General features: G+C 36.4%; 1 pseudogene; it reads left to right on the top strand.

The window, feature by feature from the left end:
* LOC106822697 (annexin A11 pseudogene) overlaps positions 1-5,819 on the top strand; it is a 30,824-nt pseudogene extending 25,005 nt beyond the window's left edge.
* Positions 5,820-20,130: the final 14,311 nt, after the last annotated feature.

Genomic DNA, 20,130 nt, shown 5'->3' with positions numbered 1-20,130 from the left:
AAGATCTCTTCTTTTTTTTTTTTGAGGAAGATTATCGCTTAGCTAACTGCTGCCAATCCTCCTCTTTTTGCTAGGGAAGACTGGCCCTGAGCTAACATCAATGCCCATCTTCCTCTACTTTATACGTGGGACGCCTACCACAGCATGGCTTGCCAAGCGGTGCCATGTCTGCACCCAAGATCCGAACTGGCGAACCCCGGGCCACCGAAGTGGAACATGCACGCTTAACTGCTGTGTCACTGGGCCGGCCCCTTAAGATCTCTTCTTAACTTACATCTTAGTTACCTCTACAATGACTGTATTTCCAAATAAAATGACATCCCAAGGACTAAGAATGGAACATATCTCTTCTGAAGGCAAGATTCAATCCACGACAAGTATAGTCTCTCATTAAAGTCCAATAGGCTGCAAGTAATTGCCAGGAGTTAAGAAAAAGAAATACGGGTTAGAAAGATAAGTGAATTAAACTTGCAAATGAAATCTAATACAGAATTTTGAGTGTGGTGATTGTGCATGGAACTGACTGGAAGCAAACAGGTTAGAACCAAGCTAGGTTTTGTTTGTTCATTTTATATTCTTTTTGAGACAAATGTTGTGGTAAATTGAGCAGAAATATTTTTTTGCCCATGAATTTTTGTCCCTATCAATTATAAACCATGTCATCTTAGGCAGTTTAGTCTTCTGTAGTTCAGTCTTTGTGTTATTAAAGCAAAAATAATCATAGTACATAAACCCATATGAATTTTATTTTTTGAGGAAGATTAGCCCTGAGCTAACATCTGTTGCCAATCCTTCTCTTTTTGCTGAGGAAGACTGGCCCTGAGCTAACATCCGTGCCCAACTTCCTATCTTCCTTTACTTTATATGTGAAATGCCTACCACAGCATGGCCTGACAAGCAGTACATAGGTCCGCAGCCAGGATCCTAACTGGTGAACCCCTGGCTGCCAAAGTGGAACATGCAAACTTAACCACTGCACTACCAGGCCAGCTCCCCATATGGATTTTGAGAGCACTAAAAGCATTTAAACATGTGGAGGAAGCCCTTAGAATAGTGCCTGACAAACAGTAAGATTTCAGTAAATGTTGGCCACCCATATCATAGTAAATTTAAATTGAATCTGTAAGTATTGTCTACAGCTTTAAAAGTGAAGGTGAGATAGGTTGTGCTGTAACAAACATCCCAGACACATCAGAGGCTTATCATACTGAAGATAACATCTTACAAGAAGTATGTTTTACATTCACTAGCACTGAGGGCCTCATTTATGGTATGCGTTAGGAATATGCCATCCTTGGAAGCTCCACTCTTTTCTCAGTCATCTTAAAATCTTGAATGTTTAAATCTCATGGTTTTCATGGCAAAACGTGTATCAGTTGGTTACTTCTGTGTAACAAACTGCACTGATTATTTGTGGGTTAAAACAACAATTATTTTGCTCAGGATTCTCTGGGTTGGCAATTTAATCTCGAATTAGCTGGATCCATTCCTCTGGTCGTGACTGATCTCAGCTGAGAATCCTCATGCGTCTACAGTCCGTTGCTGGGTTGGCTGGGAGATAACAGGTCTAAGTTGGTCTCCGCTGCAATTCCTCTTCTCTGCTCCATGGCTCTATTAGGCTGACCTGAGCATATTTTCATGGTGACAACAGAGTTCTATTACATTTCTATTAGCCAAAACAGTGTTCAGTGAATAGCGAAGTAGACATTATCTGTTGATAGGAAAAACTGGAAAGCCACATTGCCAGTGCTCTCCAAAGACTAACTAGGAGCAAAAATAAACATTGCTTGAAACAGAAAATAAATGTGAAAAATCCTGATTCCCAACATAGCTAATAAAATTTCTTGATTTCACCTTTAGAATAAGAAATGATAGTTGTTTCCAGTCCTTTATATATGCCTCTAATGTTTATGCTACCTTCTTGCTCTTAAACATTCTGTTTTGTATTACTGCTTTAATAAATTATCACAAAATTAGTGGCTTAAAAATAACACACCTGTTATTTTATAGTTCTGGAATTTAGAACCTTTAAAATCAAGGTATTGACAGGGTTATGTTCTTTCTGGACCTCTAGCGAAGAATCCATTTCCCTGCCTTATCCAGCTTCTAGAGGCTGTCTACATTCCTTGGCTCATGGCCCCACATCACTCTGACCTCTGCTTCTTCCCTTTCTCTAATTCTCACCCCCCTGATTTCCTTGTATAAGGACACTTGGAATTAACTCTGGGCCCACCCTGATAAATCAGGATAGTCTCCCCAAGTATTAGTTTAATCCCATCCTCAATGTCTCTTTCTCCCTTAAAGCAGTATATTCACAAGTTTTAAAGATTAGGAGTGAACATCTTATGGTAGGGAGCAGGGACAATATTCTACTTACTAAAAATACCACATCACAGAATTAGGTCTTTAGATTAATACACTACAGTAGAGATTGCTTTAAATATCTGAGCATATTTTGTCTATGATACTAGGAACTTCTGGTGCCTTTGTGCTCTGCCATTTTTACCTATGTGCAGAAATTGGAAGAATCCTTAAATGGATATTTTTAAAAATGGTAAAGTCCGTCACTTGCCTTTGCCTTAGACTTTCTCAATTATTTTTATGGAAATACCAATTTGAACTTTTTTTCAGCTTTATTGAGATATAATTGACACACAACATTGGGTAAGTTTGAGGTATACAATGTGCTGATTTGATATGTTGCACAGTGATGTCAGCATTAGCTAACCAACATTGGGTCACATAATTACCATTTCATTTTTGTGGTGAAAATATTTAAGATCTACTTTTTTAGTGACTCTCAAGTATATCATACAGTATTATTAACTATTATCACAATGCTGTGCATTAGATTCCCAGGAAAAAATGCCAATTTTAATCATGTTACTCTTCAAAATAAAAATGTATTATACAAAATTTTAAGACATAATTTAAAAATAGATATAACAATATTGAATATATTCTGAAGCATTCCCTTAACTCAATTTTAAAAGAAAATCTCATTAGCAAGAAAAATTAAAATGTGCTGCTTAACTGTGCTGTCCTCAAAAAATGCTAACATCTTTCAGAGAGAACTCTTAGGAACGTATGCTTTAAATTCGCCTTCACTATTCCAATCTTGATTATAGAAAATAAGATTATGTGATCAATAACTTCCAAAGTTAAGAAGAAATGTTTTTTATAACTTTTGATAACTCTTCCTTCATATAAATCCTCCAAGGCATTTAGAAATAAAAGATAAAATTTTAATAAGTCTTTGTCATAAGTATTATGTTTTCTATCACCTGATTATAAAATACTATTGGATTTTTAAGGTTTTCGTTTTTCTGGTTTTGTCAGACTAAGAGTTATCAATATGACACGTGATTAATCTAACAAAACTGAGTTACATTGTCTGTGATGTATTAATAAAAGTTATGCCAAAGCATGAATTGTGGAGGCTAAGGGTTTATTCAAGTAGTGATGAGAAAATAAAAGCTTTTCTTTGTTGTTTTTCTTAATTCTGAACAATGTTTTATATCAGGTAACATCTGAAGCTACAAAAGAAAACAAAATAAGTTGTTGTGCTTTATAAATACAGGGATTTTTTTTATGAATGTTAGTTTCACGTATATTCAGTAAAGATTACTTATAATAATACAGCAAAACATTTCAACCAATGAATGGTTTCATCTTATTCATAGTTACTCTTTTTCTTGAACTGAGACCATTAACTCTACCCTATTGGTATAGGGCCAATTATTTATTAATGTATGTATCAAATATGGCATTAGTCATTGCCCATATTTCCTTCATTATAACTTTTCCTCAAAAATAGACATAAGCGGGGGCTGGCCCCGTGGCCGAGTGGTTAAGTTCGCGCACTCCACTACAGGCAGCCCAGTGTTTCGTTGGTTCGAATCCTGGGCGCGGACATGGCACTGCTCATCAAACCACGCTGAGGCGGCGTCCCACATGCCACAACTAAGAATATACAACTATGTAGCAGGGGGCTTTGGGGAGAAAAGGGAAAGAATAAAATCTTTAAAAAAAATAGACATAAGCAAATCCTAGCGTACATGCTCTATTGAATATAAAATATACTACTAATAAAATGTTTCAGTATTCCACCTATCATTCTGTTGCACATCTTACTTTCCAGAAAAGTCAAATGTAAACTTTGCTAAGAAGTGTGGGTTTTCTGAATCTTCACAGTCTATTCCATGCATCAGTGAAGGAATTAAAGCTGAGTTAGTCACTCAGGGACACACTCTGCTTTTAGTGAGGAAGATCTTTCACCCACTAAACATTTGGAAGCAAAAGATCTGGAAAAATTTAGGTGATGATTTGCAAGTAAATGTTCTGTTCCTCGTGGGGTCAAGGGTGAGCATGTAAAATGACCCCACCCTGACTACTTGACTGTCCCAAGTTCTCAGCTTCACCCCACCACCACCCCTTGCCACAGGTGGCTATCCACTAGCGGCAGTGCTGAGGGAGCTGGTGGCTACCGCAGCCCAACATGCACCCACATCGGGCTGGACAACATGGCCAACTATGAAGGTCAGTTCAACCAGGACTGCCTTTCAGGAATGGGGGCCAACATGTCTGGGAAATTCAGAGCCAATGTACCAATCCTGTACCTTGGGACCCTCTGGTCCCTCCTGGGGGTTTGGGGTGCCCCCTTTTGCCCAGCAACCTGTTCCTCCAGATAGAGTGTACCCACCCCCTGGAGGAAATCCATACCCAAGACCCCCAGTGTCAGGCCATTCATGCTTCCCCCTGGGCAGCAGCTCCTAGGGTTTTCTGTGGGCAGCCTCTTGGTCAGCAGCAGCAGCCGATGCCAAGATACCCAGAATAGCCAGGGTCCAGGACCATCATCCTCACCATGCCCCCAGCCCAGTTTGGAAACTGAGGCACTATCACATGTGCTCTTGGCATTGACTCTATGCAAGATGCCAAGGTCCTGTGTAAGGTTATGAAAGGCTTCAGGAGTGAGGAGCAGGCCATCATCGACTGCCTGGAGAGTCACTCCAACAGCAGTGGCAGCAGATCCTCCTTACCTTCAAGATAGCTTATGGGAAGGATTTTATCAAAGATCTGAAATCTGAACTGTCAGGAAACTTTAGACAATCTTGGCCCCGATGAAGAACCCCGTCCTCTTTGAGGTTGATGAGATAAAAGAGTCCCTCAAGGAGGCGGGCGCGGAGAAAGCCCGCCTGACGGAACTCCTCACCTCCCGCAGCAATGAGCAAGTCTGGGAACTAAGCAGAGCCTACAGAACAGAATTCAAAAGGGCTTTGGAGGTGACCGTTCGAAGGGACATGTCGGAACACATCCACCGGCTCCTCATCTCTCTCTCTCAAGGAAACCAGGATAAAAGCACAAATGTGGACATGTGAGATGTCCAGGAGCTGTGTGCGGCCAGGGAGGACCACCTGGGACCAGATGAGTCCAAGTTCAACCCAGTTCTGTGCTCCTAGAGCAGGGCCCACATAGTTCAGTTTTCAATGAGTCTCAGTGAAGGACAGGCAGAAACACTGAGAAGCGCATCTGCTGGGAGATGTCCCAGGACTTAAGAAGAGGGAATGTTGGCCAAGACAAAATGTCTCAAGAATACTCCAGCCTTCTTTGCTGAAAGGCTCAACATGGCCATGAGGGGAGCAGGAACATAGGACTGGATCCTGATTCACATTCTGGTGTCTCACAAAGAGATTGATGTCCTGGACATCAGATCAGAGCATAAGTGGCTGTATGGCAAGTCGCTGTACCATGGCATCTTGGAAGATACTTTGGGAGATTACTGGAAAATTCTACTGAAGATCTGTGATGGCAATGATTGAGCGGTGACTGAGGACTCACTTCTGTTCACCTGCTGTCAGTGGCAATGGCAGGAAAAGGCCAAAAGAATGTCTGTCTGTTTCTAGCAAATTCACAAAATAGCCCCCGAGGTGTCGCCGCGCAGACCCTCCACAAAGTCTTGTCTCTGTCCTCTCCCCGTCGCCCCCAATCCTTATATTGTGTTCGTGCTGAAGGACCTGGGTCGGTCCTATGTTTGCTCAGGATGCCTTTTCCTCCCCACCTGTCACAGCCTCTTGCTGCTAAAGTAGATGTTTTATATCCTGACGTATGCAATCAGTCCCCTTTGCATGTGGCTGAGAATCCTGCTTTCATTTTAGGCAGTAATTTTATTTGGATGCATTTTTTTTTTTCATTGTCAGATAGATGCACACAAGTCTCTTTGCTGCACACATATTTCAGGGGAGAGAGGTTAGGTGAGGGAGCTCCATGTCCTCTCAGAGCAGTAAAAGGGAAGACCTCTTGGATCTGGTGAGAATGTGTTATGAGCTTTGCTATTGCCAAACTCACTTTTTTTTAGAAAATCTGGGGGAAAAAGGCCAGAAACTTATCCATTCCTTCTTCCATGCAAAACCACAAGAATAAAGCCAGCTCCCTGCCAGGGACAAGGCTTCTTATAATTTGGAATGTGCCTTAAACATGAATGTGATAGCCAAAAGCTGTTTCTAAACTGAAGTCAGCCAGCTCTGGAATGTGCTGGGAAAAAAGTAAAATATATAACAATATATATGAAAATTAAAAATATGTATATACAAATCAATACTCATTTTAATTAAAAGTCACATAAAATAAATGGAATCATATAAAACACCTTAGAATGGTGGTCACCGTGCCCTAGGAAATTAGCAGTGAGGAATAGAGATAAAAAGGAACAAAGAGATAAATGAATGAAACAAGAGAGGTGTTTGGTGAAGCAGTCAAAAAGTACAAATTTCCAGGTATAAAATAAATAATCCATGGGTGTATAATGTATAGCATGGGGACTATAGTTAATAATACTGTATTGTATATTTGAAAGTTGCTTATTAGACTTATTGTAGTGATCATTTCACAATATATACAAATGATGAATCATTATGTCATATACCTGGACTTAGTCTAATGTTACATATCAATTATATTTCAATAAAAAAATTAAAAACAAGAAAAGTATCTTGGGGGCCGGCCTGGTGGCACAGCGGTTAAGTGCACACGTCCCACTTGTGGGCCGCCCGGGATTCGCTGGTTCAGATCCTGGGTGCGGACATGGCACTGCTTGGCATACCACACTGTGGTAGGCGTCTCACATATAAAGTAGAGGAAGATTGGCATGGATGTTAGCTCAGGGCCAGTCTTCCGCAGCAAAAAAGAGGAGGATTGGTGGCAGATGTTAGCTCAGGGCTAATCTTCCTCAAAAAAAAGAAGAAAAGTACCTTGCATAGACCAATGATGATGAATCACAATCTTTCCCCCTGAAGCACCCGGTGGATCTGTTTTAGTCAGTTATTGCTGTGATAATGATGTGTGACAAATAATCCCCCAAATCTATGATTCGCAACAGTAAACATTCATTTGGTTCATGGCTCAGTAGGTGAGATGGAGCAGCTCAATTTAAGGCTGTTGTTCAGGTTCACGTCTGCTTTGGGGTCTTCCCATCCTCCTTTGACCAGCAGTGACCCAAGGTGAGCTCTTCTCATAGCAAGTGGTAGGAAAATAAGAGGTGGGGCCAAACCCAGCAATCATATTTAAAGGCTTTGTTCCCATTGGTCCACAAACATTTGATTCGTCCAATCATATCACATGGCCAAACCCAATGTCAATCTGTCAAGGATGCAGATTTTACATCCTCTGCAAGAGGCAGAGCTATGTTACAGGGTATAGATATACATCCCTATTTCCTGAGGAGCGAGAAATTGAGAAGATTTAATCTGTCTCAGACGCATATATCCTAAGACCACAAATGGAAAACACACACTTCTATACAAAGTTTTTTAAAAAAAGAAGAAAAAATACTACAGAAAGTTTGTCAAGAATAAATAAGCCATGCTGTACTTCAAAATCAGGCTACTTCTATCTGAAGCCCTTTTCTAGTGTCCTTCTTATTCCTGTGGGTAAAGGCAATTGAAATACTTTTTCCTTTGATCTTTGTCCTCTAAGTGAGCACTATAGTTTCTCTCTCTTTAAATTATTTTTCCAAGTTGCACATAACACCAGGAAGTAGGGCTTCCTACTTTATGGACCACTTTTCTATGTTATGATCTGAGACGTTTGACCATTTGGTGACTTCATATGCCATTTAAAAGGAACAAGAACAAAATCTATAAAAAAGGGCCAAAGTTACACATAATGTGTTAATTACTTAGAGTGTTTATTTTTACAAATATGTGTATATGCCACATGTAGTGATGATGTTTAATTAACTTAAAACAACATATTTGACATTTTTCACATTATACATTTATTTGAGGGATCACCAGACACTTGATATCTAACCAGTGATGTTGTAATCTATCAGGCATTGGAGAATGCACTCAAAAATTTCAGACTTGACCTAAGTTTATGTAAAATATTTACTTCTAGCCTCTCCAGGGTTCTTCCTTCTACCTTCTTATGCATTCACAGAAATACTACTTTCCTAATTTCGCCATGCTTTACATTGTTTCCCTCAAAAATGCTTCCAGTTTTTGTCATTAGAATTATGACCTTTGTTTTCCCTCTAACGCCTTTAAGTGATATATATGTATTTTTTGAGTTCATATGCTCTGCATGATATTGTTCAAATCCTTGAGAACTGTGTGTCACACTACACAAACACTCGCACACACTCACACATTGATGGATATTTAAAAACAATAAAATATATAATTGTGTAGGCATAGCTGGATCTCTGCTTGTCTATCTCCTTTCTGCAGCCCCAACCATGTTTGATAATGTTCCAGCTGCAATTCATGTAATTCCATCAGCGTAAACCTTAGGAAATTTTTTTAATATTATATAGGAAAGGAATAAATAACCAAAACAATCAGAAGCAATATAAAAACACATAAAATAATAGCATATATATAATGAATCCATATTTGGAAATTTTTAGTAAATACTTTTGATGGTTAATTTTATATGTTGACAGGGAGATTAACATTTAAATTGGTGAGCTTTGAGTAAAGAAGCTTATCCTTCATAAAGTGGGTGAACCTTATCCAACCAGCTGAAGGCCTGAATACAACAAAGGGAGTGGCTTTCCCAGTCAAGAGGACTTCTCCAGCAGACTGCCTTTGGACTTCAACGGCACCATCTCTGTTTTAGATCTCTGACTCCTTACCTTCCAGCTATAACTGCACTGTTGGGTTTCCTGGGTCTCCAAGCCACTGGTGTTTGGACTACAGCTGCACTATCAGCTCTCCTGAGTCTAGAACAGTCTGGGCCATATTGCAAATTTGGTCTTGACTGCCTCCATAATTACATGAGCCAATTCCTTACAATAAATCTCTTTTTCTATATATACATATCCTAATTACTCTGGAGGTCCTAAGTAGTACATTATATTCCAGTTTCATTGCAAATATCTTAACAGTTGTATAGAGTAACTATACCTCAATTGCATCTCCAATGTATCTCTATGCAATTACACATACCTACCCTAGAACTTCAGATATATTTCAAGGTAATTATAAAAGTCAAAATTCCTTTAAAACATTTCTCCAGTGAAAATACCTACCATCCAGTTTAAAATACAAATTATAAGTTACATATATTATTACATATATTATATATATATAAATTTATATTATTTTATTATAATATTATATTTTTTAAATTGTAATATAACATATATATATAATTTACCAAATTTTTTAAGAGAATACCTCCTAATTTTTTTGAAATTAACCTAATTTAGTGTGGAAATTTGACTCTTACTATTATATAGGCTTTGGATTTTCTTAAGCAATTTGATGTAACTGGAAACATTAGATTGCTTAGAATGATAAAAATTCCCAAACTACTCAACTCATTGAGTCCTCAACAAAGTGGTAGCTTTACCACTTTTCACACATTTCCTTTAGTGCAGATAAATCATTACTATCCTCAAGACAAATTCTCAGGTTTTAAACTAAATAGCCATAGATCCTCTAACAACCATAGTTTACAATGGGTTACATCGTCCACATCTTATACTGTGGTTTGCACTCAATAGGAAAAATAGCAGACCAGTTTTTACTGCTACCTTTCTCATACTAAGTGATAGAAATTAGATCACAATCAATATTTCCTCCACTTTAAAATAGAGTTGAGGAGTTGAGTTCAAGTGACTTTCAGATAAAAGAAAGTCATTCCATACTAAGTGGGACAATTTTTTTTTTACATTTTTAAGGTACGTCTCTAGATTATTCATTGCTATACTGTTAACAACTTTATATAGGAAACGATGATGAAAACTAAAACAAACATTTATCCAATGTAATAGGTCATATGTGGAAAGTTAAATAATCACCTGTCCTTAGGAAATCAAGTTATCCCGTTTGAGCCTCTCATTGAAATGATTTGTTCCACTTCATCATGCAGTGTGTGGAAATACAACTGGTCGTCAGAAACTGCTGCTGAACACACGAATCAGTGAATTATATTAGCTAATAATGGATGATGACATATTATATGAGAATAACTTCTGTGACGTTTGTGTACTTTAAAATGGAAGTATGTGCACACATGAATAGATTGCGCTTCCATCGACCAGTCCTTGAAGATGTGACCATGGGGGCTGACGATCAATGAAGTTAAGGTGCGATGGAGAGAGAGAATTTTGTTTCTTTTGACTTTTGCTACTGCTCTAATTTCATGGCTCTTTACTGTTTCTCATTTATAAACCAAAAAAAATAACTTGCTCCCATTTGTAATAACTACCTAAGTGATTAGACATTGATGATGAGTTAGGTAGAAATTTTTATAAATATATTTCTCACTTTATGTATATAATTTATTAGTAAGGACAATTAAAGCAGACTTGTTATCACCCTCTTGTTAGCACTGAAGTTTTCATTGTTATTGACATTTTTATTTAAAAGTTTGGGTAAAAATATAAGAAAATGAACAAGTAAAAATGTTAAGAAATGATGACTATCTGCAAAATTGAATTCTATATAATCTGTGAGTGTTCTTCAGATATTTTACACCTAACTTCTTTATAATATGAAGTGTGAATGTCTTATTTAATATTTAAAATATCAATAATAGACCACTTCAAAAAAAGTGTATGTCTCACTCAGTGATGCCAAAATTCTAATTGAGTTTTTGAATATCATCTACACTTGGAGTCTTAAGAATGAGAATCTATGATTTTTTGTCATTTATTTTTAAATTTATTAAGTACATACTATAAATTAATAATTATACATATAAATTTTATTCAGTATAACCTCTGTCTTTCAGATGTTATTATTCAGGGGAAGAATACAATATTTAAATAGTGTATAACAATAATTTTGAAGTTTTAAAATTCTTCTGCCTTGTGTTCCCAAGGTAAGGGAAGTAAAGGAAAAACAAACAAGAAATTCAGAAAAATGGTGAATCCTAAAACTAAAAAGAAGCTATTGACATAAAATTTTGTTTATTTAAAAAGCATAGTGTTTTTATCATGCAAAACGCATTATGTGACTTGCTGTGGGTGTAGAAATGCACTCAGTTTTGCAGGGTAGAGAGATGGTGAAAGAGACGGTGCCACACTTGCAGTTTGGTGGAGCAAGTATTCCAAGGGCACTACCTTCCAGATGCACGGGACACATTAGAAGAGGGCCACGCCAAGTTTTCAAGAGTAACAGAAGATTTCCTGATTAGAATGGCATGAAAATCTTCATCTGCTGGTTAATCAGGTACAAGAAATAAAAGACATTGGAAGGTAAATAGAATTTTCAGAGCCTGAAATTAGTTTAATGTAGTTGAATTATGTGAGTAGAGATACTAGATGTTAGGAATAACAAAACATGAAGCAGGAAGGAAAAATAGTAAGAGAGCATAAGTATCTTGTAAGCTATATCAGTTCACTATGTTATGATGTAAATACTAGAAAGGTCACTTTTCTTCTGCAAAAAAGTAAGTGACTTTTAACAAATATATTCACTGGCCCTGTTCAGGAGCCCAAGATAATGCAAATCGAGAAGGATTGAGGGTTAACTTCCAAAGTGATAATAAAGAATATTACTTCATCCAGGGCCTTGGCCTAGTGGCATAGTGGTTATGTTCATGTGTTCTGCTTCACTGGCCCAGAGTTCGTGAGTTCAGATCCCAGGCACAGATCTACACATCACTCATCAAACCATGCTGTGGTGGCATCCCAGATACAAAATAGAAGAAGATTGGCAACAAATGTTAGCTCAGGGCCAATTTTCTTCACCACAGAAAAAAGAATATTGCATCGTTCATTATTCTCTCTTTCTTTTTTTTTGGTGAGGAAGATTGGCCCTGAGCTAAAATCTGTTACCAATCTTCCTCTTTTTGCTTGAGGAATATTGTCACTAAGCTAACGTCTGTGCCGACCTTCCTCCGTTTTGCCACCACAGTGAGGCTTGATGAGTGTTATGTAAGTCAGCACGTAGGATCCAAACCTGAGAACCCCTGATCACTGAAGCAGAGCATGTGAACTTAACCACTACACCACCAGTCTGGCCCCCATAATATTATTCTTAAAATGTGGTCCATGAAACTCATGAATCCATAATCACCTGGGTTCTTAAACAAAAATGCAGATTTTGGGGATCCAGCCCAGTGGCCCCCCCAAAAAAAGTGAGAGATGCTAACTTACATGGGAGTTTCAGTTTACTACAAACTAATAAAACATATTCATGCACTAAATAAGATATTTTATACTTTGAGTACCAACAAATATATCATTGCTAAATAATTTATATAATTTAATATTTTGAAATATTCAAATACATTTGAATTCTGATTGCTTTGCCGACAAAGTGGTCTTTGTAGTTAGAGTGGTTTGTCTTTGTATTACTCTTCCTTTCCTTCTTCTGTAGAGAGGAATAGAGTACTTGCTCTTAGAAGATTCCTGTGAGAATTAAAGTACAAAGGTTGGCTGAGTTCCTGGCAAATCATGAATGCGCAATCAGTTTTATAGTGCATATTATCTAGTACATGAAAGACATACACACACATTAGTTATGATGGTGAGAAAACGGACTCTCTCAGATCATTACAGTTCACCTTAGTTTTAAAAATTTGTTGACAAGCAGAAAATAACACGTACTGTTAATGGCCACAAGGATTTTAAATGCTAATTAGCAAGGAAAATAATAAATAGATCAAGTTACACATATATCTATTTGGAACAAATTAGGTAACCTACAGTTAACCTATGTTTATCTAAGCTAGGTAATATGTATTGATATTCTGCAGCTATGTATGCACATCTGCACATATATACACAACTTATAGAATTATTGGTTATAATGTAGATATTATAGTATCATTGCATATCAATAGTGACACAGGACCCAGATTTTATATTTATTTTCTTTGTGGTAAAGATTTATCTATACTTATTCATTATTTATAATAATTATTTGGTGTTATCCAAATTTAATAAAATGTATTCATTCAATGAAAATATTTTATTATGTAAATTACATAGATGATTCCGAGATAGTAAATACACAAGCCTCGGTTTTTGAAAATCATAATTCTAACCAAACATATTTCTTATAATATCTCAAGATCATTTGTTGGAATTATATGTATATATAAAATTTATGAATATACATATTTATTTATCATATTATTTATATATCTATTCCAAGGCAGTCCACAGTGATTGACACTTATTTCAATTGAAGGACTGCTTATTTATACAAACAATGTCTCTCTATAAAACAACATTGACTTATTTTAAATAAACTGTGTGAACAACAGTAGCTTAAAGACAGAAATAAAAGTTAGAATTAGACAAAATATTTTAAAAATGCAATGATTTTGGCAATTTGAAAGCAGTCCCAACAATACTAATTTACGAAGTAATATTTGTTAAGCTGGGTTCCAAGAGTATATTTAATATCAAATAGGTTAGTCAGGGATAAATTGTAGTACTTCAATTTCATTTACAGGAGCTAGGAAAATGAGTATGGAAATTGGTTTCCAAAAGTGCTGAAATCAAAGGCTTATGAAAGATTGACTAGCTCTGTATTTCTTACATATTAATTTAGTGATGCATCTGGAGTATGTGATATAATAGAAAAGACCATTACCATTAGCTCAACTAATATTAGAATGTAATCCATGTGTATTAACTTCCTGCCACACCACTCATCTTTGCTTCTTTCCAAACTTCTACCACCATGTCAATCTTTCAAGAAGGAAATGGAGAAAAATGACATTCACCACTACAGTCTTGATTGGAAATCAGAGAATAAGTGCCTGCATGATAATAACAGCCAGCATTAGAAGATAATTGGCAGGTCCCCAGAATATTGTTGTACAGTTTGAGCTTCATTAAAAAAAAACTCTATTAAGATACTCATCAAATATATACATTTATTCCTTTAAAGTTTCCTTTCAGGTGACTCATTGCCTAAATCCTGACTTTAGTGTTTACCATGCTTTATCCAAAAGTTTATTCAAACAGCCTCATTTTGTTTTAAATAGGCAGTGATTTTTTATTAAAATGGTTAGGCATTGTCTTAATTTGTTCGGGCTGCTATAACAAAATAGCACAGGCTGGGTGGCTTATAAACAGCAGAAATTTATTTGTCACAGTTCTAGAGACGGGAAGTTTGAAGCCAGGGTACAACATGGTCAACAAGGGACTTTTTCTGGGTCACAGACTTCATATTGTCTCCTCATATGGCAGAAGGGGCTAAGGAGTTCTGTGGGATCTCTTTTATAAGAGCAGGAATCTCATTCATGAGGGCTCCACCCTCACGACCTAAGCTCCTCCCAAAGGCCTTACCTTAATGCAATCACGTTGGGCATTGGGATTTCAACATACGAATTTTTGGATGGATCTGCTATTCAATCAAAGCAGGCTATTTTTGTTTGTTTTTATTCTGATATATGAATAAGGAACTTGAATTCTATCTACCTATCTATCTATCTATCTATCTATCTATCTACCTGCCTATCTATCTATCTATCTACCTGCCTATCTATCTATCCATCTACCTACCTACCTACCTACCTATCATCTATCCATCTATCATAACAGAACTGAGAACCGGATAGAAAAATAAGACAAAATTTTGAAACACTGTAAAGCAATATAAAAAATAAGTTGAATTTATATGTCTTCTTGACTAATCTCTCCTGCTCTTCATCTACTCTTTACTTTTCAGTTTTTAATTTCTTGAGATGTCTTCCGTGAATCTCCGCCTTTTTCTTTTTGAATTTTTACCTAGTCTCTTGTGCATATACTGCATAGCAACAACCCCCATGCCATATATATAATTGATGGAGATTTGTGAGGATAAGAGAAATGTTGCTGTGAACGTTTAAGCTTTTTCAGAGACTATGTGAATGAAAGTAATAGTATTATTAGTAGAAATAGTCTTTGGGTTTTGTCAGATTATAAGTGGCAGTGCCTTTTTTGGGGGTGAAAATAGTACATTTAAATAAATGAATCTAACTTGTGTTTTAATTATTAAAAATCTAGGTTAAACAAGGAAAAGAGAAAACGATATTTTTCGCTAACTTTTAATATATAATAAAAGAAACATGATAATGTCTTTTGGTGCATTCAATTACACTATGTGTGTTTTTTCCTTTTTTTAAGAGATTGTATTATCATTACAATTACCAGTCAGAGATCTGAGGTTATATTTTCCCAAAAGAATCATCATTTATTCTGTCAATCAAAATTACTTGGCTTAGCATTCTGTAAACCAGCGAGCTATTAATTTGGTATTATTTTACAAAAATATAGCTACTGATAGCTTTTTCCATACTAATACTTTTAGTACCTTTAGGACTTTCATTTTAGAAAAGATCAGGATGATATAGAATATTTACATTTAAAACAATATTAATTGTGAGAACAAAACAAAGATATTGAGAGACAAATTATTTTTCAGTAAAAATCATTGTCACGATTCCTTTGAAATTTACTAGATGGAAAACTCTTAAAGATCATATATTCAAGACAATTTGTTTTGGTGCAAAGCTCACAAGTTAAAGAACAATTGCACTTATTAAGATAACTGGATTTCTTTGTTATGAAAATAAGACGTTTTATGAAGTTTTACCATTTCAATGCCTCAAAGGAAATTTCTGAAGTTGGAAAAAATCAGTCATTCTGAGTAGCGTATTTCTAATTAAAATACTTTAACTACCTATCTACTATAGAACTGATTTCAGTTTATTTTTTATGTTGCATTTATAATAGGCTTTTCCACTGATGAGTTCTGAGAGGAATCTCGAATAGTATTTGTCAAAGAAAACAAAGAAAACTACGGAAAGCAGATCTAAAAAGGGAAAATAGAAAACATTTTCAGAATGGTATTATGCAAATTTATCACATAAAAAGAGTTTTCATTTTTATTAAGGTCTATTAGTCATATGCCCTGAAATGCAGCAGAAACAGCCCATGAAAAAAGTGATTTTTTTTCTGTTTAGCTCATTCTCTCCTAACACTGTAACTCCCTAACTTTACCAATGATAGACAGACATAGATATATAGAGACAGAGGTAGGGATAGAGATGGAGATAGAGATGGAGATGAAGATGGGATGGAAATAGACATAGATATATTAAAACCACACAGAAATTGTGCAGGCCCACTTTGAGAGGTAATCAAACTGATCCACTCTGCCTTGCCCGGACTGCCATACCACAGATCGGGTGGCTTAAACAACAGACATTTATTTTCTCAGAATTTTGCAGGCTGGAAGTCCAAGATGAAGGTGTCAGCAGGGCCCTTTTCTTCTGAGGGATGTGAGGGAAGGCTCTGTTCCAGGCCTCTCTCCTGAGCTTGCAGATAGCAGTCTGCTCCCTGTGGCTTCCCTTGGTACCTAAGTCTGGATGTCTTCAAGTAAGGACACCAGGTGTATTAGATTGGGGCCACCCTAATAACCTCATATTAATTAATTACCTCTGTAAAGACCCTATTTCTAAATATGATCACATCCTGAGGTACTTAGGGTTAGGATTTCAACATATGAATTTTAGGGGGAACACAATTCTGTCCACAACATCTCTTAATATTTAGCAGTATTATTTAAAAATAATTAAAACTTAGAGTATTTTTAATACCTATAAAATCTTGACTTTTTAAATGAAACATGGAGATTTTAACTTTCTATACTGCTCCTCATCTTCCTTTCTTGCCTCATATTTTATAATGTAATATAAATTTTATATATTCGATGTTTTCTATATGTATTTAATAATGTAATTATATCTATGCCAAAGGTTTTATTTTCTGTTTGGATAATATCTTTCTTGCTCTTTCTGAGATTTGTCTTTCCCAGAATTTCATTTTGACTAGTTGTTGTAGCTCACAGAATAAGTATATACCTTTTTATTCCTTCTGTTAAGATAAAATCCACTTAATTCTTGAGGATGATGTCCTCTGAGTTGCCCAGATTTCCATTAGAATTTGAACAAAATTGCTTCTTTGACATAAGGCACAAGAAATATCCTAGCATTCCTTCCAGTTGCATTTTTTAAATAACTCCACCGTTTCTGGAATCCTTCTTCCTTTGTTTTGGATTTTTTTTAAGCCAGGCACCATACTTAAGTAATTCTTTGGTAGGATCGTCCATTTTATAAATTTGCTTAATTAGCCTTACACTTGATTATTTTTTCTGGGTACAGAATTCCGGTTTTAAAATACTTCCCCACTAAGCCTTTGTAATTTAAAATCTAGCATCAACAAAGAAAAACTATGGCACCAATGTGAATCTCATCCATTTGCAAACACCTGATTTTTTTTGTTTCCCCCTCCACTTAAATTTATTATAATATTCTAATATTAGGGGTCTGGAAATATTTCTATTATCTGTTTGATTATCATTTCTCTTTTATTTTCTCTTTTTAGAATACATATTATAGGAATTGTGTAACTAATGTTCTGTATCTTCATGTGCGTTAATTTTTCTTTTTTATGTTCCGTATCTTCTCGTTTATTTCTACCTTTGGCAAGGGCCTGACTTCATGGACTTTGATGTGTAGCCTTTCCACACATTTGTTTTAGTTTAGCTATCACTTTCAGTTTTTATGTTCAAGACTCCATTGTTCTTCTCTGATTGTTCCTACTTCCTAACACTATTTCCCTTTTTGAAAAAATTTTTCTGTGTGTGAGGAAGATTGTCGCTGAGCTAACATCTGTACCAATCTTCCCGTATTTTGTATGTGGGACGCCACCACAGAGTGTCTTGATGAGTGATGCTAGGTCTGCACCCAGGATCTGAACCTGGAAACCCCAGGCTGCCAAAGCTGAGCAGGTGAACTTAACTGCTACACCACCTGGCCGGCCCCACTGTTTCCCTTTTTTTAATGGTACAATATCTTTTCAGATTTCTATTATTATCTGGCTTGTTGTAATAATTATTATCCTTATGATTTACATCATCACTATCATCTCAATCACTTTTTAAACTTTTTTGTTTCCTGATTTTTTGCTGTTTCATCTAGAGTCTATTGATCAGTTTGTCCATCACAGTCTTTCTCTTTTGTTGTTTGGATTCATTATATGTTTGGCACTCCTTGCTGTCCACTCTTATGTATGAATTACTTGTTAAGTTGACCCATCGAAGACACTGGCATATAGTTTCCCTGCTGTCCTGTTGTTCTCCTTGTTGATTAAGAGCATTGAGTTGTGACCTGACTACACGAACTGTTGCTTTTCAGACGTGGAGTCTGAGAGCTCCCTCTGTCCATCAGCTATCTTTCCATTTAAGCAAAAACCAGTCTGGGGGCACCAGCACACACACCATGAATTCTTACACTGCTTGACAGTGACTTACTTGGAGCAGATCTCTAGTTTTTAACCACTGCTTGCTGCTTCCTTTCTGATTGCTCCCCATCCAATGTCTTAATTTTCTATAGCTACTTGGTATAAAGACCAGGAGATTTATGGGTCTCTCCTGAGAGGGAAAACTACATCATTGTCTTGTCAGCGCCATGGACTATAACTTGTTTCTTCTAGTTTATCTGTAAATAATCCATTCATGTAAAGTCATCCATAAATTCTTCACAGGCTCTGGTTTACTTCCATACTGCCATTCTCATTATGACTTTATTGTAATCTTGACTACTTTAGTGTCATTTTGATGTGATTCTATGGGAAGGAGGAGAGATAATAACAGCAAAACACACACATACACGTGTCCCATATACGGCAGACATATTTATACACGGACACACAAACACACACATACACACACACATATATGTATGTATACATATAAATATGAAGGAGAGATAACAGTAGTGTTTTACTCAGGGTTTTCTAGAGAAACAGAACCATTAGGATAGATGAATAGATATATTGATGATTGATTGATAGATAGATAAATAATAAAGATAGATTCAGAGGTTCATTATAAGGAATTGGCTTACACAGTTATAAAGGTGGACAAGCCCCAAGATCTGCAATCTGCAAGCTGGAGACCCGGGAGAGCTGGTGTGTAGTTCTCATCAGAATCTGAAGGCCTGAGAACCAGGAGTTTGATGGTGTGAGTTCCCGTCATCTGGATCTGAGAAGAGCCAGTATTTCTGCTTGAGTCTAAAGGCCAGAAAAGACTGATGTACCAGCTCACAGCAGTCAGACAGGGAGGGCTCCCTCTCGCTCACGCTTTTGTGCTATTTAGGCCTTCAGTTGATTAAATGAGGCCCACCCACACTAGGGAGGGCAATCTGCTTCATACAGTCCACCCACTCAAATGCTAATCTCATCCAAAAACACCTTCCTGGACGCATCCTGAATAATATTTGGCCAAATGTCTGGTCATCAAGTGGCTCAGTCGAGTTGACACATAAAATAAAATTAACCATTATAAGTAACAAACACATGTATAGTTTATAATATATCTACTGATATTGTTCTATATTTCATATTATATTATATACTCAGCGGAATTCTTGTTATTCACAGTAATTTTGTTCTAGAATGACAATGCCAAAAAATAGCCTAGTAAATACTGGGTCATTGCTCCTACGGAAAATACAAGGTTAACTTTCTGTGGCCTCTGGTCAGAACATTTTAATCAAACATTCAATGCATAACCTTGTTTTATATGTGTTTCTCTTTAAAGACATCTCATCGAATACATTTTGTTGATTCATAAACATTGAACTCATGGCCAACAGCACTATAACATGTGACTTATC

Source organism: Equus asinus, chromosome 10, assembly GCF_041296235.1.
Source record: "Equus asinus isolate D_3611 breed Donkey chromosome 10, EquAss-T2T_v2, whole genome shotgun sequence".
Taxonomy (NCBI): domain Eukaryota; kingdom Metazoa; phylum Chordata; class Mammalia; order Perissodactyla; family Equidae; genus Equus; species Equus asinus.
This window is presented reverse-complemented; position numbering and strand designations above follow the sequence as displayed.